This window comes from Rhipicephalus sanguineus, unplaced genomic scaffold (assembly GCF_013339695.2).
Source record: "Rhipicephalus sanguineus isolate Rsan-2018 unplaced genomic scaffold, BIME_Rsan_1.4 Seq706, whole genome shotgun sequence".
NCBI classification, from domain to species: Eukaryota; Metazoa; Arthropoda; class Arachnida; order Ixodida; family Ixodidae; genus Rhipicephalus; species Rhipicephalus sanguineus.
The window spans coordinates 225094-248034 of record NW_023615813.1 but is presented as its reverse complement, the minus strand read 5'-3'; the positions used below and the strand labels follow the sequence as shown (position 1 = coordinate 248034).

Genomic DNA, 22941 nt, shown 5'->3' with positions numbered 1-22941 from the left:
ACCCAGCCCACGATATCCGATAATATAGATTCTCCCAACACGTACAACGAGGTCACGCAAAGATATTTACCTACGTAAGAGGGTATATTCGTTCCCACACAAGAAGCTGACCAAGGCGCAGACAATCACTCAGCCTTTTGCAGGCGGGGACATACCCCAACCCATTTTTATTACACTCGATCTATCCAGACACGTATACTAGCAATACCTGCCCTCATTGCGGCGATTCAGCCAATTTAGGACTCATGCTCTGGCGATGCCCCTCGTGACGACGCACAGATCAAGCAGTTCAGTCAAGATGGAATACCTCACTGCGAAGCCCCCGACTACGGGGACCAAATCTGCACAGTCCAGAGAGAGCCCACGATGCGGCGGCCAGGCTCGGCCTGCCCGTCCAACGTGGCAGCGGCCGCTGCGAGATAATCGCGTTTATCAGGGCTCTAAATAAAGTTTTTCCATCCGTACATCCATCTCGATCAAATCAGTTTATGTCGGGTCAATGATTAATTACCTTTTACACGATTATTTAGACACCAGATCTTCAATGTACAAGGTATAGAACCTATTAGGAATATTCAAAATAACTAATTTTCGAAAGGATAGCTGCCGCCGTTTTAACCAACCGCGTGCCAAAGAAAGCGCACGAAACCTGAAAAACGCTCCAGTAAAGACTGGCGTGCAAGACATTAGTACCCTCAGATATAATTGATACGCATGGTCGATGCAGAATGGCAGGCTAGGGTTTACTTTTCTCTCCGTATTCGAAAATCAGAAGAAAACAGGACTGCAATAATGACGACTATCATTCGTTCAGACTGGCTACAGTGACGTTTCTTTGACGTCTCGCTACCTTCGTAACTCCTTTGTTCTTCAGCTGATATCACTCTTTAAATATTGTTCTTGTTAGTGCGAGTATTAAGCCTAAAAACACTTTCGCATATGATGCATTCACAGATAATGCATAAAATCATAGGCCGATAAAGTCGCGACTCTCAGTCTATCACACTATGCACAATTACTGTTCAGTTTTATACAGAACCACAGGCGATGCTCATGCTGAGCTTTCACTCTACGAGGTTTCACATTGGTCGAATTTGGTCTTAGCAAGACTCTGGTGCGAGTTAGTTGGTTCATGATATTGAGCAAGCTTGTGTTTGAGCAAAACGATCATTCGTAATGATAATAACTGTTGGTATTTTAGGTCCAATAACCGCGATATGATTATAAAAGACGCCGTGGTGGAGGGCTCTGGAAATTTCGACCACTTCGGGAACGCGCACCGAAACCTAAGCATAGGGGCCTCTATAGCATTTCGCCTCCATCGAAATGCGACCGCCGTGGCCGAGATTCGATAGCGCGACCTTCGGGTCAACAGACAAGCACCATAACCGCTAGACCACTGCGGGAGGTTAGTTGCTCATTGGTAAAAGAAGATGCAATAGCTATATACGAATAGTTGTCTGCAGCTTCGACCATCCTTTCTGGGACGTCGAAAAATCGGCTTTCTCTCTAGTCCTGCGGTGAGGATATTCAGCGCCTAGACCCGCCGTGTTGGCTTAAACGGCTGAGGAGCGGCGCTGCTGAGCTCGAGGACGCGGGTTCGATTCCCAGCCACGGCGGCCGCACTTCGACGGGGGCGAAATGCAAAAAGCATCCGTGGACTTAGATATGGGTCTCAGAAGCGTTGGACTGCTGGGCCATTGGTGCATCATTGTGAAATCGTTAAGCGACACAAAACACAGAACAGAAAGAAACGTTGAGCGCTTACCCTGTCCACAACGTTTCTGTTCCTGTTCTGTGTTTTGTGTCGATCAACTATTTGACAACTTAGATATGGGTGCACGTTGAAGAACCGCAGGTGGTCCACATTCATACAGAGTGCCCCACAACGGCATGCCTCATAATCACATCGTAGTTTTGCACGTTAAACCCCAGACTTAGATTTTTCTTAATCAATTTCGGAGACCTCCTGCGCTTGAGAACAAAAGAAAATGTGCTTACAAGCTTATAACAGCCGAATCGTTCTTGTTGGCGACTTCAGTTAACGTGTTACGTACAGGAAAAGTATGCGTCGCACTTCCTATATCTCGAATGCGCTCACTAGTTTGATTTTAAAACTCGGTTTTCTTCAAGTATTATTTATCCCATACACAACGAGCAATAGATTGCATCCCATACTATAACACTTATTCGCGGCAACAACTTTCCTCCAGATCTACAATGTACGAGATCATACAATGCATCGCCTCATTTTCCGGAAATCAGTTTCGACATTATAGTTACCGAGACAAGCTGCCAAGGGCTGCCACCAGCGAGAACTTCTAGTCAGTCCCGCGTCCATTGTTATTCGCTTTAGTAGAGGTAGTTGGCTTTGACAATAGTAGGCTTTCGATTCAAATGCAGTGGTTGAATCTACTGTCAAAACGACATTATTTACACTTCAAGAAGCAGCTTCTTTTGCGTCTCCATCGAAGGGGTATGCCGATTTTCTTGCAGCAGCATGCTGAGCCATTCAGCTTTGTAACCTGCACTCTAACAGCGTTTAGGTATATGCTGTACAACGCTGTATAATTCTGCGGACCTTTTAGATGAATTCCTTGTGCTTCCCTGTCCTTGCATCACAAGACTGTCTCCTCCAGGTGTGCTTTGTATAGCTCCATCTCTTTCATGCCACTCTTTTCCGTTATAGAGATTATGCTTCTGCAACACCCAGTGAGGCTTGCTGTATTTTTCAGCCGAGAATAGCAGTGGACAGCGTCGAGTAGAAGCAGCTTGATTTACAAGGTGCTCAATCCGTACTACATTCACTTACAAACGTAATAAGCAGCGCAGTGTTCTAATACTCGACGAGATGATTATGCTCTCCGCTGGTTACATGCAGTGTTGCATGCACATGTGTAAACTTATGGTTCCTTATACAGGGTGTCCCAGCTATCACGCAGCACGATTTAAAAAAAGAGGAACGGCGTTACGCGAATCAAACCTACAGCATATTGTTTCTAGTACACTAGAGTAGCCATTGCTATTGTTTTCGTTAATGAGGTTTAATAATTAGACATAATTATATTTCTAACCTCGAGAAGTACTCGCCTAATTGTCAAAATGTCAATGAGGCGTATGTAGGCATGTTCAAATGGCATCTAACTGCGCTACTTTCAACAACGTGCTAATTGCGCGCTCATTTTTTCCGGCTGATAAAGAAAGCCCGCTAAATATGAAAAATAACGCGTGACTACGCTCCCACCCGCAAAGGAAACCAGCGCCCTCAAATAAGCTTACTGCAAACAACCGCTCTGCCTGTGCCTGTTGCGAAAGACAGCGTTCCGCATTTTGGCAAGGGTACAGGTCGGGCGCCAGCGATATGCGTGCAATTTCGCTGGGATTCAATCCGTTCGATAGTACGCCGCATCATCCATATCTCACGGCCGACTGTTCTCATTGATAACGCGGCAGGTGTGCTGATTACGGCCTGACTCTGTAAAGCCAAGCGGCGCGTTTCTAGGCCGGGGAGTGGCAGATAGGGCGATGCGTTTTTTTTTTCTTTCTGCATTTTTCCTTGATACTGTCTGCCTCATAGGGAGCCTGTTTGAGGGCGCTGGTTCCCGACGCGCGCAACACTCTAGTCACGTGTCACTTTTCATATTTCGCGGGCTTTCTTGATCAAGCGGAAAAAATGAGCGCGCAATTAGCACGTTGTTGAAAGTAGCGCAGTTGGATGCCATTTGAACATGCCTACATACGCCTCATTGACATTTTGACTATTTGGCGAGTACTTGTCGAGTTAGAAATATAATTATGGCTAATTAAAAACCTCATTAACGAAAAAAAAAGCAGTGGCGACTCAAGTGTACTAGGAACAATATGCTGTAGGTTTTATTCGCGTAATACCCTTCCTCTTTTTTTAAATCGTGTTGCGTGATAGCTGGGACACCCTGTATATTGCGATCATTTTGCACGTTTTCGACCTCAACAACAATCTATCTATCTATCTATCTATCTATCTATCTATCTATCTATCTATATCTATCTATCTATTATCTATCTATCTATCTATCTATCTATCTATCTATCTATCTATCTATCTATCTATCTATCTATCTATCGCTATCTATCTATCTATCTATCTATCTATCTATCTATCTTCTATCTATTCTAACAAAAAATGTCAAGAAATCGGAACACAATAATTCAATTGTCTAATAGCTTTTCGGTGACTGTTGTGCTTAACCGAAAGGCTTTAAGAAGCTATTTTAACGCCCCGATTTAGTGGTAGCGCTGTCTGGCTGTGTTCCACGAAGAGGGAGTGCCTCAGCAGCGTTTCTCTCTGATCCGTATCGAGGCGAGAAAGGCGATCTGAACAAGAAATATTGGCTACTCCATACTTATAAAATACAAGCGCTAAGACGACAGGGACAAGAAAGGGCACAACACGAGCGCTTACCACAACTGAAGGCTTTATTGCTTCAAAAGAAAATTTATTACCGAAACCTTATCCTCGCCCGCGCATGCGCACCGTTGGTCAAAGCAAAACATTTAAGATGGGATGTGCCAGCTACCTCCTCTCCTCGAACAGTGTCACTTCTTTGGCAGACAAGGCCAAAGATGGGCGACCGATGGGACGCCCCTATAGGGTTAATATGAAAGGCTTCCGCAAGTTCACGTGTCGTGCGATCTCGGTGTTTGAGCAAAACTTCAGTTTCAGCAAACCGCGCTTGTGAGTAAGCGCTCGTGTTGTGCCCTTTCTTGTCCCTGTCGTCTCAGCGCTTGTATTTATTTATAAGCATGAATCAGTACCAACTAGCTCGCCCTTTCCGTTTCGGTAACTCTAGCCTTGACTGAGCGTCCACAACGTGTTACATTTTTTGAAACTGCCTCTGCGATAGTGCCACCTTTTATTCACTGGTGCTGCCTGCGCACGATATTTGTTGCGTGCCGACACGTTTCCTTAAGCTCCACAGGTAACCAGAGCAGGGCCCTCTTTTGTAACTATATTTTCATCATGTTCGCTATGAGAGGCGAAGGAGCGACAACCCTTTACCGCTTACAAGTGTCTGAGATGACGTCCTGCCGCGATTTGCCCGCTTTAGGTTGATACCACTTCATATGGGAAACCACTCGATAACCACAGTGATTGTGCAAGTGTCATACAAATCCGGTTGGCAGGAAATTCTTAGTCGCGTCAATTCTTGGGCTTTGTGAATAAGTAAATGCGCTGTAGATGTGCATAGAAGTGAAATAGCGCAGCTAGGAATACATCTATTGTTTTATAGAGTTGCCAAGGCAGCTACCTATTATATCAGTGGCATTCATTACCTTACTACCTGCGCACCAAACGTGTGGTTAGCTGACATGTAAATAGCTGCATTATGCTTCCTGAATTCACTCGTGTGGGTGTCACTAAGTTTCACTGTCTTCCTTTCCAGTTGTCACGGCCACCTCGATGCCTCCGCCCATTGGCACCTTCCAAGCACTACAAGCTCCAGAGAGCGCCGAAGGTGCCAACTCGGTGCCCAGAGAAGTTGCTGACACGAGAGCCAAAACCGAGCGGTTACCGGACACCAGCACCGAGATCGAGTTGACAAACGCGACCGACACCAGCGTCCGCCTACATGCCTCCGAGAACGAGCGTCGCAGCAATTTTTCTAAGAACGCAGCTATGGAATCTGCATCGCCCTAGAAGACCGGCAAACGTAGAAGAAGACGATGCCTCCATTCTAGACGACGACTCGACACCGAGATCAGCGGGCCCAAGTTCATCGAAGAGTCCCGAATGGAGGCGCTCAGGGCAATGGAATCGGTGACGATACGACCAGAAGAGCCACTCGTCGATGCCAAGGACAACAACAGAACTTCCCCAAGGAGAACTCGGGCACCTTAGTGGCGCGTGGACCCGAGCCTGACAGGAGTGAGTAGCACGCAGGCTACTCGTGGACACTTCCCATTACGATGAATAGGAGACGGTCTGCGATCTTTGTCATTTGCTTTCGCTACAAAAAAAGGCACCGAGATAGATGGTTTGTTGAGAAATTATCGCCGAGTGAACCACACTATAGCGAGTAGTAGCAGCCCAAGCAGTCATTTAAGGCAAACTGGGCTTGTAGTAGATGCAATGTGTCACCGGAAATCTCCGAGTTTCATGTAAAGAAAATGCGAAACATGCAAGCGCCGACACAAAGAAGCAGTTAGTTGGCCTGATCTACTGAAGGCTTGCGTACAGCAGCAGAAGTGCTCTCTTATACCGCAACGCATGGAAGGGCTCTCATTCACTGGTCCTATAGAAGACCCCGCATCTCATGATGCAGGCTCAGAACTCTATCTTACGTTGGACTTGTTGGTACACTAAGGTTTGAGGCTACGTGACTTGAGTAAATGACTCCCTATGTTTTGCACATTTCTTCCCCTTTCTTGTTACTGTCTCGGCATCTCATTTGCGGTTTCATGTATCTCGACTAGAGCACTGCACGGGCTCGGGCCTACCCGAAACCCGAGTCCGGCCCGGCCCATGGGCCGGGCCGGGTAAAGTAGTTTTCACGCGGGCCCGGGCCGGCACGGGCCTGAAGCTCCGGCTTAGGGTCGGGCCCGGGTTTTAGGTGGCGGGCTCGGACCTATCTCAAAACTGACCAAACAGACCCCTGCGCTACATAGAGTGCGACAGCTGCATGATGCTGCCGCAACAGCGTTGGATTGTGTAGGAATAATAGGTCTAGTATTAAACAAGGCGTGGGACAAAGGATATTCGCTTGACGAAATATCTGGCTTTAAGAAAGAGAACTACGAATTCCGTGCCAGGTGATGTGCCTTTACCTCGAACCATATGCATCCATGAGTAAGCGTCGAGCAGCTTTTTCGAGCCTTTATTACCAAACTGGAACGAACCCCGAAAATAGATGGAAATCGCTTCGTCCACCTCCTGTCAGTCCTACCCGCATAGTCCAATGACCACCTTCTCCAAGTACAACATCGTTAGAGAGCCATACACCATTAAAACATGACAAAAAAAGGGCACGGTGCAACCGTGCAACATACACTGCTGAAAACTGCAAGGAGAAGCCCTCAAAGAGGAGTTTTATAGATGACATTGAATAGTGGCACGAGGCTCGGAAACGAGAGAAATGAAGGGATGAGCTGGACAGCTATGTTCATTCTGCAGAGGTCCACAAAGACATTCTAAATTTGCTCCAATGGTGGAAGTTAGAACAACGGCTGCCGACTCCTTCACAATTCGCAAAGCAGATGTGCGTCCCTGCGGCTAGCGCAATCTGTGCGAGAAACTTTAGCGCGGCAGGATATGTGATACAACAGCGAATGGTGTGCTTAACGCCGGAATTTCTTCAATTTGATTTTTTTGCACAAAAAGATGTGAAGAAATAAACCAAAATATGCCACAAAAAACTTATAGACTGTACATACTAGCAGTGCTGTGATATACGAAAATAATGATATGACAAATAGTTTTTTTTCTTCCTTCTAACTGTTTATACGTATTTCTAAAAGTACACGTGGTGCGCGCGGTTCACTATAAATTTCATCTATAGGTTTGTGTATTTACAACAAGGTAATAAATATGACTTTCCTCTATTTCTCTGGCTGTGGCAAGGTGCTACTATGCTGAAGACAGGTGCTATATATTCAGAAGCGTGCACGATCGCCTTTGTCGTTAGAGCATGCTTTAAATTTCAACAGAGAGTGCAATTAAAGCAAGGTGATGAGCGTGTTATGTTCTCTGTCTCATCTGTTTTTATTGCGCTGCCTATCGAAACTGAATTCATGCTGCAAATGTTTCCTTGCTACAATACCTGCTACTAAACGCTCTTGGTGATCCCCATTGTATTTGCAGAAAAAATAGGCACAGTATACCACTGCTGAACAAACATTCATTGTACCCATTATGTCCGCTGAACTGTTTCCACCGTGAGCCCCTTTTTACAAGAAATTGCTGTAAGTTAAAGCATAATTGCTGGCGAAACATGCGCCAACAAAGCGTAGATATTTTCCACTTAAAGCACCTTGCTGTCGATTCCATGTTCGGGCAACAACCTAGATTAGTGGCTCAGGCCCCTGTCGGGCCGGATCAGCGCTCGGGCCGGGCCGGGCCGGGTAGGCGAAATTTTTTCTCGGATTCGGGCCGGGCCCGGGTCTCCCTTTGAGCCAGCGGGCCGAGTTCGTGCGGGTAAGCTTGAACGAGTTCCGGGCCCGGGTCGGGCCCGAGCAGAGATTCACGGCCCGCGCAGTGCTCTAATCTCGAAAAGAGAGAGAGGTAGGAAGTAGGGATGGGCGAATAGTAAATTTGAGGTTCGAAGCGAATCCGAAGCGAATAGCGATTTGGTCGAATAATTTCGAATCGAATAGTTCGAATGGTACTCACCACATATTATTAAGAAAAATGAGCATTTTCGTCATGACCCTTGCACAATATTTTTAAGAACTGGAACTAGGTATGAGTGAATGTCACTTTTATTGCGACAGCAATTATATGGACGCGGCTGGATTTTGCCGTCGCCGTCGCCGCCGTCATGCACCGTATATGTATAAGTATGCTTCCGAAGCGCGGAATCGAACGAGGGACCTCTTGCTCCGCAGCGAGTGGCGCTATCCACTACGCCACGAAACGCAGATCCTCCACGTAGCTAACGGCGAGCGTTATATACACACCATTTAGCGCTGGACGGACTAAGAGACAGAAGGCGATAATAAGCGTTTCTTCATTACCAGCGAGGTGGCGCTAGGAGCCCGACGGGCGCATTTAAAAGTCGTCGGCTCGCTCGCTCGCTTCTTCTTATATTTGCGCATGGGAGAAGCTTGCCCTTCCGCTGTCTGCTCGCGCGGTTTTCTCGTGGCGCGGGGTAGAGGAATGTTTCACGCTTCACCGGGATGTCCGCGCTCATGTTACAGCGCGTACGAATGTCACTCGAGCTCAGGGACGCCGCTAAACGAACAAACAGAAGATGAGCGCGAACTATCAAGTGTCACAGCTCGACACTTGAAGCACGCTAGTTTCCTTCGCTGCTTCGGCCGCCTTTGCAACAGAAGCGCTGTTCAAACTGAGAGTATCCAGTGGCGAGCCTCACTTCGTATAGCATTATTCCTTGCTATCGCATTCATTGCTTCGCCCTTGCGACGAAACTGTGACTTTTTTGGTTTGAAATGAAGTGGAAGAAACCTTGAATAGTATAAAAATTTGAATAGCAATAGGGTGCAAGTTGTAAGTGGTACAATACGTTACAATTTAAAAATTACTAGACTCAGCGCATGTAAGCCCATATAACACGCTTTTAAACTTAAAAAAAAAAAAAATATATATATATGTACATTTAACCTGAAGTGTGGCTTCGCGGCAGTGCAAACTTTTCTTGAATGAATAGTTTCACGGCACAGCAGCAAACATTGCAGTGAAACCACCTTTACAAGGAGTTATGTGTGGTCAAATATATACATATATTCGTCCGTTTCGATCGAATACTTCGAAATTTCGAATAATCTAAATTTGTATCGAAACGAATTCGAATACTTTAATATTCGTTCGAATATTCGAAACGCCCGAATATTCGCCCATCCCTAGCAGGAAGCACATACGTACAACGTCAGTTAGCCTTGTGTTTTGCACCCTTAGCATTGAAAATCCTTCGTCTAGGGTAGCATACCGTTATTCTGAACCGGTTCACCTCCCTCTCTTTCCCCTCTCTCCTGCTTCATCCCTTCTTTCTAACCATGAGGAGCCCTTTTCAAAATTTTATTTTTGAAGTGCCTATTTCCAGTTACGCATCAGTACCGGTTAGATTAATTCTATGTTAAATAGGGTTCCGCATTGGATGCGTTATTATGCACAAAATATCCTCGTGCGCAGGCCGGCGTCCGGAGTACGACTTCGACAACCCGACAAGCGGCGGCACCAACGTATACATCGTGGCTATCGTGGGTGTGGGGCCGGCCGGAGCGGTCATCTGGTGCGTCCGAAAGATGATCGCCAAGAAAAGGGAGGTCAGTATATATACAAGCATATGCCACCACCGCGATACGCCTGCAACGGCTGCAGAACGTATACCCTGACAGCCATATCAATGAAGAGACACACAGGCGCAAGACATTCGAGAAGGCTCACACAAGGCCCTCATAAATTTGTTATTATAGCTTTCAAGTCGTTAGCATCGTTTCGGAGACGCTTTCTGTTGAGTCTTGTTTGTTGACAGTAGTTGGTCAAAGTCACCAAGTTGTGTGCGTTTGTACGCGAATAAACCAGTGAATTTAGACTCAGCGCAATGTACACTCATACCGAACTATATCGAAGTCGAGTGAATCGCATGATCCTTTATATCGAAGTATTTTTAACACGCTAATGCTTTAACGTCAATACATAGGAAAATCAACGGCTATATCGAACAAAAATAGCAGCAACACTTCATACGTCGAACATGGGGCAGCGCGAAACAACCGAGGAAGTTAGCTTTCCCTCACAAGAAGCTGGCTTTTCCTCACAGAAAGGGGGCTTTTCCCGCGTGGATTTGGGAGAGCGAGCGGTGTGATTATGGAGGCGCCGCGCAGAGAAAAGAGCAGTCTTATGATTTGCGCTGTTTACTTCGGTAGCGTATTTTGTCGCGATAACCCGCCCCTGCATAACCCGCATCTCGAAATGCAAACCTCGTAAAAAGAAAAAAGAAGATATCTCCGCGTATTGCCGTGAAGTAGGCTTTTCTACAATATTGTGCAACAGTGCCGTGAAGCCACCTTGCGCACCGAAATTCGCATCGAAAATACGGTAAATTCTTTAACGGATTGATATGAAATTACACGATATATCGAACTGATTCCCGTTTATTTGCAAGTTCGATATATGCAGGTTTGACTGTATTAATTTGAAAGGGTCGTTACACAGCCCTCTTGTTGGGGTATTGATGATTCGTTTATACTAAGCTAGTTTCTCGACTCGGGATAGTCCAGATAGAGAAGATAGGGAAAGAGGGTGCAGTCGATGCACACACGTGTGCTGGAAACTTGGTTGTTTCCATGTGGACTGTACGTAATCGTTCTTAAGCATGCAATGCTTCGGTGCTGTGCAACGTTTATTGACGGTGGAGCGGCGTCCTGCACCCCCTCTTCATGAGCAGATCGAGCAGCTTCATCCGTGCGATCGTTACCCATTTTAGATGCGAAGTATCTTATGGCCGAGCTCAATCCGGTGGTGGTGGTGGTGTGCGGCGTGACCACCCTTACTGCGCATGCGCATACCCTCCCCCTCTCCACTTTCCTTCTCCCCTCCCCCTCTCCTCTGCCCCTCTCCACTTTCCCTCTCTCCACTCTTCCTCTGAAACGCGGGCTAGACATGCCGAAATTCTCTCCTGCGCAACGCCGCAATGAGCACCAGCGCATGTGCGTCCCCTCCCCCTCTCTCTCCTCTCTTACGCTGCCCCCCTCTCTTACGCCACCCCCCACTCTTACGCTGCCCCCTCTCGCACGCCTGCCGACTGCGTTCCCCGCTCGCCCTGTGAGAATTAACGGCCAAGACGCGCGTAGCGTTCCTCTTCGCGTTCCACGACGCGAGGTCGGTAGCATGCCCAAAGAACGCCAACGGAACGCGATCGTGCAAGTGCTCCGGCTTCGCATCGCCTCATGGTCCCCCTTTAGCGGGAAATGGTGTAATTTTTACGGAATGGCTTAAAGGCCATCGAAACGTTACCTCTTATCTTTATTCGAATATGCGATAGAGTTCTCGGGTTCCTATAGGGGTGGTACTCGTACAGTGTACATTGCGCATAAGGCGGAGACCAATTCGGAGGCGCGTTGGAGTTCGATTATCACGAAGCGCGCTATGCGAAGAGCCATAAGCTCTACAGCTGTGGATGTTGCTAGTGGAATTCTTAAAATTTTACTGGACTGATTTTCGCCAGAAGTATTAACAATCCTATAATTTCTGACATGTGGCTTAGCTTAGCTTTCGCTAAACCTGTCTCTTCGCATTCGGTATGGACAGTGCTCCTCGTGACGACTACGTCAGCGAAAAAAAAGAAAAGATCGAACATGCTCTTTGCGATGTTATTGTTTCAGCGCACACAGCAGTGGCTCGTGACCGCGTTCGCCTTTCTTGACGACCGGCCACTTCAAAGCAGACAATGCCGACCTAAATGGTTGTCAAACCAGAAGTGGTCAAGGTGCCATTGAAGTATCAACATTCGTGCGCCAGGAGTTGGTCAACGTGCCATTTTAGTATCAACATTCGTGTGGCATATGTACTTTCCACCACCCATATTAATTAGTCTGATAAAAAAGTTCGAAGTCTCATTAACTGCGAATTACACCCGCCTGAATGTTTGGAAGAATTAATGATTGCAAGATAACTAATACTAAAGCATGGTCAATTCAGAAGAGCTGAGTCGACAATTGTCAATACATATTGGAGAAGTTAAAAGAGATGTTTGGCAAATGGAGAATCTGCAATGCATGGTCAATTTGCACTTGTTGGGGCATATCAAAGTTTGCCGGACGGCCAAGGAGGAGGAATAAACTTTATTGAGAACCAGGCCTAGGCCGCGCCGGACGCTAAAGCAATAAGAATTTAAAGACCAAGAGTCGTATTGCAATGAAGTTGGTAGGAACGTGGCAGATACGGTCGCAATATCTACAGAGAAATTTTTAATGACGTTAGTCATTAACTGCGAAATTAGGTGAGGTACAAGAAATTAACGAATTGCTGTGAGTCCGCTGACATGTGTTAAAAAGGGGAACAATGAATTTTATACTATCATCAATAGCAAACGAATTAATGTCTGCAACTAAAATCCTAACAGTTAGAAGGTAATCTCTCTCCGACCGATGTGAGCACTTAACGAAGCTTACAACATGAAAAACGATTAATAAGAGCGTTAATTAAATCCGGACACAGTCAGAGACAATGGAGGTGGTGGTGTAGAGATTACTCGATCGCCGCTTCTCGAGAAGTAAGCGAACGTGACGCGGCAGGCACGGTGACGCAGTCTTCTCTCCCTTTCTTTATTTTTTTTCGTGGGAGAGTGTGACGGCTTTACATTACTTAGAATGATAATTATGCAAAGCCGCATAGGTCTGCTAAGAGTCTCTATATTACCTACATGGTCTTGACTGAGACTGCATTTCTGGAGAAGACGGAATTTTTTTAGAAGTTTAAGTAGTGTGTTTAACGCCCCGAACAACGAAGTTGGCTGTCAAAAGTAACGTAGCGCGGAACTCCGGATTAATTTCGACGACCTAGGGTTCCGTGTGCATCTAAAATGTGATACACGAGGGTCTTTGTAATTGTAAATTCGCAATTATCCGGCCGCACCCACTCGGATGCGCCCCGCTGCGGTATCCGACCGGCGACTTCGTGTCAGTCGCAGAACATCGCACGCATGTGGCAGGTGGGCGGAAGTTGTCTACATGAGAATTTGCACTTTCCAAGGAGCTAATTAAAATATTTAAAATTGTTGTTTAAATAGTCTCTTCAGGGCACATGTCGCAATTGGATATTGCAAGCAGAGCTGCAATGCGGTCATCTATGATAAAATGTGGCTTTCTGAGGAATCCTTCCTTTCGGGAACATTTTCGTGCTACCCGTGGGAAAATTACAGCCTGTCGCCAGAGCTACAAGAACCACAAATTTGTTAATCTGTTTTGTACACTTCAATGAGAGCGACTTGTATTGCCCATCGTTTTTTATTTATTTATTTATTTATTATTTATTTATTTATTTATTATTATTTATTATTTATTTATTTGCAGAACAAGAAACCCGGATGCGCCACCAGCAGACGAGGATGACAAGCAGACGGTGGCGCAAGATCCTCCGACCAAGTATAGCTACATCCAGGACGCCTACAACAAGATGTACGCAAAGACCATCGGAGAGCTAATGCCTACGGTCAGTGTGCCACCGTCTCAAGTACTTCTGTCATAATTTCTCTTTTATGGGGCGCAGTACTGCATCTATCTGGAATAACGGGTATTCTGATCATGCGCTGCGGCGTCAAAGTGCACTCTCTGGGTTGTCTCTTTCTTTCCGTCCCTTAACCACTGCCATCCTGTGTAGTGTAGCACCGTCAGGGTGACCTCCCTATCCTTCTATGCTTACGCTCCTCTCGCTCTTCATCGATCAGTGGCTTAGGCAGCCAACGCGCATATTTCTCCGAGCGGGGCCAAGTGTTAGGGTGATCTCGAATTATTTGTGCGTGTTCGTAACATGGCGGTGTACAAAATTTACATTTTACCGCGTATTGTAAAACATCATTTCGACAAGTAAAAACTTGGAGCACGCTCAGGCTTCGCTTTTGAGAGTGGAACGAGACAGCGTTATTGGACCTACGAATCACACACATTTATAATGTCCGGAAAGATATGCGCTATCATCAGAGCCGTGGCTGGGAGCATAGGATACACAAACAGGTGGTGGGTGGCAGCAATAATCACCCCGGCCACTGGTGGTATCTGCGGCTTAGCTTGGGGATTCGGCTCGAATCCTAACTTTTATTCTCTCCATTGGGATTTTTTGCTCACTGACAACGCCGCCGACGGCGCCATCGCATTTTTAACGATATCGCGTTAAAACTATGGAGCTTAATTTAATGGTCGAGCATCTTCTTCAAGCGTTTTCCGAGAAGTATCGTCACCGAACTGCATATGTTGCCTACGTGCATGAACTGGGGGACATTCATAAACTGAACAGTGTCGGAGGCTGCGTAGAGCGCCATCTCCTTCTCCCCAGCTTCCACTGACTGCGTAAAGATTAGAAAAAAATCGTATGTGGTTGGTAAATATGTTTTCTGTGCACCCGGAGCATGCTGTAAGCGTTATCGAGGTTCGCGCAGGCCCTTACGAAAGTTTTTTGCGCTTGAGGACACGGAAAAAGAAAGAGGAGAAACGACACACGAACCCCTTTGTGTAACCCTCTTTCTTTGTACGCGTCGTTCGTCTGGCACAAAACGTTTTTCGCAAGGCATAACCAACTCAACCAAATTGCCACTTTGAACGCCACCCCTTTAAAATCACTTGCCAAAGTAGGCTTCACCGCGATATGAGACTTTGTAAGGAGAAGCCCATTTCAGAAACTCCTACGTTATTCGTGCAAATGCGACCGAGAACGTTACCGTAGCAACTCTAACTGTGATAATCAGCAGCTTAGCAGTAAACTCGCGTTACCCCCAGCAGAGTTCGGCGCCACCGCATCCACGTGCCAGCGCTCCGGTGGCCTCGAGTCCGGACGAAGTGCCGCGGGACGACGTGCGGCTGGAGCGCGTGTTGGGCGAGGGAAACTTCGGCCGCGTCTGGAAGGCCACGGCGTACGGGCTCCAAGGCTCCAAGAGGTCCACGCCAGTCGCAGTCAAGACCCTCAAAGGTACCTTAAGCTTCTGCATTAATAATTTCACTAGTATACTCTTTGCGCTGCTAATCTAGTGACTTTGGCCGTGTCCAATCGGCCTAACGTAGTCCCAGGAAGTAAGCTTAAAATCGTGGCTGCAGACACTTCTAATAAAGCGCACGCCGTACAGTTATTTTGCCTGTATATCGCTCAGTATTCCTCACATAGGGCGGGAAGTGTGTGAGGCGTCATGGCACTTTCTTCAGTCGCAGATCTGAATTCAAGTTTCCGAATTTCAGACAAGGAGTTGTAAACTCATGCTCACGCAATATCCGACTAATTTAAGCGCTGTACTTCAATGTTACCTGCGTGGGCCTGCTGGTGCCGCCGCATGAAAGCAGGAAAAGAAAGATATCTAAAGGAAGAAAAGTGCTGCATGTGCCCCCTACAGCCAACGACATCGCCACCAACTCCGTGTCCTTCCTTCGAGTTGACTCTTCGTGACACGTTCATCAGTGCGCGAAAACCTCGTTGATGCGTAGCGCGTAATATAAGAAAAGAAAATATCACAACCGCTGCCAGAGATAATAATAAAGTTGACTACTGAATACAGATTCGGAGAGAATAAATATACGCATGAAATAGTCATCGCAGAATGCGCCATTGATTGCTTTTCTCGTTAAATCCCTAATTATTGTACGTTTGCAATGCGACCAGATGGTTGTTAGCGCACTCTACTTGGTTCACACACAACGCCCATCTTTATCAGACATCGCGACTCTGATTGACGACATATTGTTCACGCTCCTCTCGAGTTACTCAAGATATATTACTGTAGTGTTTTTAGTTAGCTAAATTATTTAAGATAACTTCTGCAAGTTTTTATGCACACTTTTGAGGGAAAAACGCATTTTAACGAGTTGCACAGCATGTTCAGGAAAACCCAAATAATCTTTAAATATTTTTATCTCATGATATTAATTTTTTCATGGATCTTTGTTTACAGCTCTTGTTACATCAGAAAACGCTTCTTCTAATACAGAGTAACCGAGAAGATGGCAGCGATAAGTAAATCCTCGGCCAAACTATCACTGGCTGCCCTTATCCGAGACAACCACGAGGCGAAACACATGCCATTTACTATGAAAATGATGTGCATATCATATTAGCTGCCAAAATTGCTCGAGACAATACCGACAGTGCACGAACGGACAACTACGCCAGACAGAATAGCGACAAGAGAGCGTCTCGTAGGGCTTTTTGTATTCGTAAAGAAAATGGGAGTAAGTATTGCGGAATACCTGCATTACCTGTTCTATCCTCTTTCCCACACACGCATTGTTTATGCGACTTCCTTCTCCTTACCCTTATTAGCAACTACGTATTATGTAGTCCTTACAGTCCAGCCATACCCAGTCTTTCAATGAAGGGCTCATTCATCATCATTCATTCATTCATTCATTCATTCATCATTCATTCATTCATTCTCATTCATTCATTCATTCATTCACATTTCTTCGACTACAGCCTGTGAAACATTAAAGAATGGCGACACTATGTGCTTTCGCTCATCGATTGCAGCGCTCTCAATGGCGTTTCTAAGAACGAAGGTAATGAAGCCACCATGCTCATTTATTAGCGATAGAAAAAAAAAACCTATTGGGTCCGGCGTCCGTCGTAATCCAGGTAGCCACATGAGCATCTGCCTTGTGAAAGCGCAAAGCCAACGCGGTGACGCATGTGAAGCGATCAGATGGTATGTTCTTTTCTTTAGGCCTATCCGCATGTGTAGCTCCTTCCAAATCCACTTCAGAACGCAGCATTTCACAAATTCCAACAAATTTTCACTATTTTTTTTCAAACTTCATAGGAAAAAAAACTTAAGTCGGCTTCGCAAAGTGGTGCCAAGCCTAAAGGAAATGCGGAGCTGTGCTCTTTATTTTTTCTCTTCATCTCTTTCTTTTTTTCTCTCTTCTATTCTTTCTGTCTCCTTTGTCTTTGTTATTTCTACGTCGTTTTATATATATATTATATATATATATATATATATATATATATATAATATTATATATATATAGATTATATATATATCTATATATATATATATATATATGAAGCTGGAAAATTCCATGGGTGCTGTCCACCTTCCTGTCTCACGAAAGCGCGCTTTCCCGCAGAGTACGCGAGCAACGAGGAGAAGGAGACCTGGTGCGCGAGATGGGGCTCATGAGGAAACTGGGCAAGCACCCTCACGTCGTTCGCTTCCTGGGATGCTGCACACTCGACGGTGGGTACAACTAAAGTCCTTAGCTGAATATTTTTTCTAGATTTTAGCTAGATTTTTCTCCTTTTCTGAAAATTTCTTTCTCTCTACTGAAACATCGAAGGATTTTAGGTACAACAGCTGGACCTGTGGTTTCCTCTTCTTCCGTTCTTGGGTCACCCCATCATTTAGAACCACCTCGGTATAGATTAGTAAGCACTCGTAACAGCTTAAACTTCTTGGCACACACACACACACACACACACATATTATATATGAAGGAAGGGAGATGATTTTCTAAGGGCTCGTTTATCTTTGTTAGACACAATATTAATGAGAACTAACAGACAATAACGCCAAGGAAAGTATAGGGGGTGTTATCTGTAGTATTTAGAACATAAATGTGGAGAAAGTAAAGTGGACGAAAAGATGACTTGCCGCCGGCAGGGACCGAACCTGCGACCTTCGAATAACGCGTCCGATGCTCTACCACTGAGCTACGGCGGCGGTCATCCTCCCGTCCACTTTTTGGGGTGTTTATGTTGATTTAAACGTAGGAGTGTTAGTCAGCGCCATTCGCAGCCATGGCGGCGAGTGTAGAACACTCTTTTTTTCCCTGGTGGCGTCACGTAGCACGTGATCTTTTTACGAGCTGGCAGCTGACCAATAATCCCTCGCATACTTACTGAAGGCATTAAGTCTGCCAGGACGAGACCCTCGCTATGAATGAAGGAAGGGAGATGATTTTCTAAGGGTTCGTTTATCTTTGTTAGTTTGATGGGCTTCGCTGAGGGCTTTCGCAGTTCGATAGCGTCGCAGCCCTTGCCTCGTGGACTGCGACGACTAGTTTTCCTGGTCACGTGTGACCGGCCGTGGCCGCATCGGTGACAGTGATCGGCGTCGTGGTGACGGCGAACGGTGGGTAGATGGAGCTGGGAGAGACGACGGTGACATAGGCGGCGGTGAATCGTAATACGGGCAGCTTGACTGGCTGGGGATGGCTGAGGCTACACGAGGCGGCTGCACGCGATTGCAATAGCGGGCGACATGACCGGCACAACCACAAGCGAAGCAGATCGGGCGGTTGTCAGAAGTGCGCCATCGGTTCGCCGGGGTAGGTCCCATCCATGGAGCAGGACGCGGTGGACGAGGCGTCTGCTGATACGACTGCATGATGGGCTGCATCGGTGGCCTAGGTATGGCGTCGGCAAATGCAGCCGCCCACTCGCTTCGAAGGCTTGAGGTCTGGCGACGGCTTCGGCGTAAGTAAGTGGGGCAGCCACAGGAATCGCATGGGGTGACCTGGCTACAACCTGCGCGTAACTGAGCGGCGCAGGTGCCGGAGGGGGCTGGTGGTATTCCGGCATGACCTCCGCGATTTCCTGCTGAATAGCGCGGCGTAAGGGAGCCAGCAGCGTGGTCGACGGCTGTTCAACATGCTGCGGGTGAGGGAAGGCCAGTAGGGAGAACTGGCGGGCCATTTCCTCGCGCACGAATGACTTGATCTCGGCGAGCAAGGCGGACTGATCAGAAATGGCCGACAAGCCTGCGAGATCGGCGTCGCGTGAAGGAGGTCGACGGGTCAGCAGTCGCTGCCGGCGCAGCTCCTCGTAGCTTTGGCAGAGCGTGATCACCTCGGCCACATCACGAGGGTTTTGGCGAGCAGCATAGTGAAGGCATCGTCGTCGATGCCTTTCAGAACGTGGCGGATCTGTCAGACTCAGGCATGGCGCGTCAGCCTTCTTGCACAAGTCCAGGACGTCTTCTATGTAGCTCGTAAAGGACTCACCGGTCTGCTGAGCTCGTTCACGTAAAACGTTGTTCGGCTTGCAGTTTACGAACGGCAGGGCGGCCAAACACATCGATGATGGCGGTCTTGAAAGCAGACCACGTGGGGAACTCGGTGGTGGGTTGTACCACAGGCCCGCCACACCCGCGAGGTAGAAAACCAGGTTGTGAGTTTGCCTGCCTCGTCCATCTGTTTGGTACGCTCACACGCTCGTACATCGCAAGCCAGTCCTCAACATCGGTCCCATCCACGCCGGTGAAGATAGGGGGTCGCGGATGCGGGGGACACCGGGGCATGCGGTCGTTGAGGAAGGAGACGTTTGCTGAGCAGCGTCTTGAGGCATGGTAGTTGGTAGGGTACGGGATCTCAGCTCCAGGGCATCGAATAGGGCACAGCACCTCCACCAATTTGTGGAGGGTTTATTGGACGGTAGTCGGCGACGATATGCAATGGCGACAGTCAAGGCACAAAACACGGACTCAGAAGCGCGAGCGCGAAGAGCCAAAGGCGACGACCCACTAGAAGGCTATAGAGAGCGCAACCCATTACTAATAAAGGCTTCGCTACAAATATATATATATATATATATAATATATATATATATATATATATATATATATATACCTCATTCTTCCCAATCTAGGGCCCTGAAAATCTCCTGTAAACACGCGGTGAATACTTAGGACAGGTAGTAACCGCGGAGCCGAACCATCAGAGTGAAATAACTAGAAGAATAGAGATGGGATGCGGCTCATTCGGCAAGCATATCAAATCATGAATGGTAGTCTAACCACTATCCCTCAAGAGGAAGGTATATAACAGCTGCATCTTACCGGTACTTACCTACGGAGCAGAAACCTGGAGACTTACAAGAGGGTTCAACTTAAATGAGGACGTGCAGTGAGCGATGGAAAGGAAATGATAGGTGTAACCTTAAGAGACAGGAAGAGAGCAGAGTGGATCAGGGAACAAACGGGGGTTAAGGATATCATAGTTGAAACCAAGAAGAAGAAATGGATATGGGCCGGGCACGTAGCACGTCGGCAGGATAACCGTGTGGTCATTAAGGGTAACTGACTGTATTCCAAGAGATGGCAAAACGCGTGAAGGGGAGACAGAAAATTAGGTGGGTAGATGAGATTAAGATGTTTGTAGGTATAACGTGGCAGCAGAAAGCACAGGACGGGTTGATTGGCGGAACATGGGAGAGGCCTTTGCCCTGCAGTGGGCGTAGACAGGCTGATGATGATATATATATATATATATATATATATATATATATATATATATATATATATATATATATATATATATTATATATATATATATTATATATATATAGAGAGAGAGAGAGAGAGAGAGAAGGAGAGAGGAGTTTACTTTTTAAATGTGTGCCGGACAAACAGTTTGCCATCAGGCAAAAATAGGAACACTAGTTTACGTTTAGTTCTCTCTACGGGCAGAAAAACTTTGAAAAAGATAAAAATGCTACAAAGTTTATCTGATTTAGAACACCATTATTGTGCAGCAATTATTCAATATGTAATTGGTTTTATAACTATACGTACAGCTGAAAAACTTTATACAATGCATAAAAAAACGCTACTCTCGGCTATGTGTTAAGCGTTCCTTGCAAACATCAATATTTCATTGTACCAAACTCAGTGAAGCATAATATCTTGGGCCTTGCTGGGTTAAAAAGCATGACGCTTAACTGCCTTTAGCCAGTGAGGGTCATGTCGGCCTCTACATTCTCGACCAGCACGCTTAAGTGGCGTACATTGTTTGGTCTGTGAAGGTCGGAATAGTGAATGAATTAGAAGTGAAAATGAAGCTATTGGTATGCGTTCATCGTGCAGAGCAGTGCTCGTAAAAGACGAAGCATAAGAAGGTAGAAAAGCACAGCGTATGTCCTGTGCTTCGTTTTTTTTTATTGCATTTTATCAATTAAAACTCATCTATAATGAGTGGCATAACGGACGTGAAGGAAAGCGTAGCTATTAGCGGTATGCAAGTTTTCGGTGGGCTACAGAATCAATAATAATCTGAGAACTTAACAGCCAGAAAAAACGCAAAGACATAAAAGTGCTTCACGCATGAATCCATGCAACGAGGGATGCGAAACAAGATTTGTCGAAACCACTAAATTTATTAAAAGGCTGGTGAAATTCATCTTCAAGAACGCACTGAGTGACTGATGAGGACAGTCACGGAAAAACAAAAGAAATATACGGTGCATGACGGCGGCGACGGCGACGGCAAAATTCAGCCGAGACTGTCCATATAATTGCTATCGCAATAAAAAAAGAAGGCACTAATTGTCCAACATAAATGTGTACCAATCCAAGACTGCCTGCATGACGGGTTTGAAAACATAACACCTCATTGGCTCATAAGTTGATGAATTATTACGGTCAATATTCGGTGATACTGCTGAATGTAAACCTTGAAGCAATGAATAATTCGAAGCACGTAGAAGTGTTTTATTGCTAAAATTAACTTACACCACTTTGGCTCTGCCAAAGAATGAGAGGCTATGGGAACCGAAATTTTGGACATAATGCTTTAGGATGGATACACGTTCTCTCCACCAATATGTACTTGACTTACAAGTATTAGACGGAACGCAAATGTATTTTGGTAGCACGCATTCAGTACTCTCAGAACGTGTCTAGTCCCGAGCTTTAAAACAGTTCATTCGTGCGCCAGAGGTGGTTCCGAATTACTTGGGCGCCACAGTTTGGATACTATACTTCTCCGTACAAACGAAAGCGAATTCGTCCGCATGCGCCAGTACTTTTATCTTGTTTCCAGAAACACTGCAGTAATGAAGAACGCAAAAGCGAGTTACGCATAAGCAGAGTGGTATAAGTGAAAGGCAAAAAGCAGTCTTGATTCACAGAGAAGTGGATCAAAACAGGTTTGAAGGTGACCACTAAAGAATCAAATGTACGAGTTGAAGAATCATTATTATGCCACAGTTGGACACTCTTAAACATATTGGAGCTGTAGCGCGTTCAAAAAGAGAAAAGAGAGAGAAGAGAGAGAGCGAGAGGCCCCGCCACGGTGGTCTAGTGGTTATGGCGCTCCGCAGACGGCTGATCCGCAGGTGGCGGGATCGAATCCCGGCCGCGGCGGCTGCATTTCGATGGAGGCGAAAACGCTCGAGGCCCATGTACTTAGATTTAGGTACACATTAAAGAACCCCAAGTGGACGAAATTTCCGGAGCCCTCCACTACGGCGTCTCTCATAATCATATCGTGGTTTTGGGACGTTGAACCCCAACAATTATTATTCTTATAGAGAGAGAGAGAGAGAGAGAAAAGACAGACTCGATAAAACACCTTAGCTAAGCCAGGTTGGGAACAACTGCCTAACACTTATACAGTCGCTGATGACGTCGAAATGACGTTTCTCTCCGGTACCATGTGGATTCCAATCGGCCTGTCGTAAGCTCGCGTCGAATGGCCGGAGTGGAAAAGAAATCATGCTGTCAGCATCATAAAACATCATCAGCGTCATCTTCCTGCTGTCGTCACCCGCCAGGGTGGTCTAGTGGTTGCGAGGCTCGACTGCTGACCCGAAAG

The 22941-nt window shown here is 46.3% G+C and overlaps 1 pseudogene; it reads left to right on the top strand.

Annotated features, from left to right (window-relative positions):
• Positions 1–5440: 5440 nt before the first annotated feature.
• The window catches only part of LOC119378152 (tyrosine kinase receptor Cad96Ca-like), a 30811-nt pseudogene continuing 13310 nt past the window's right edge, over positions 5441–22941 (top strand).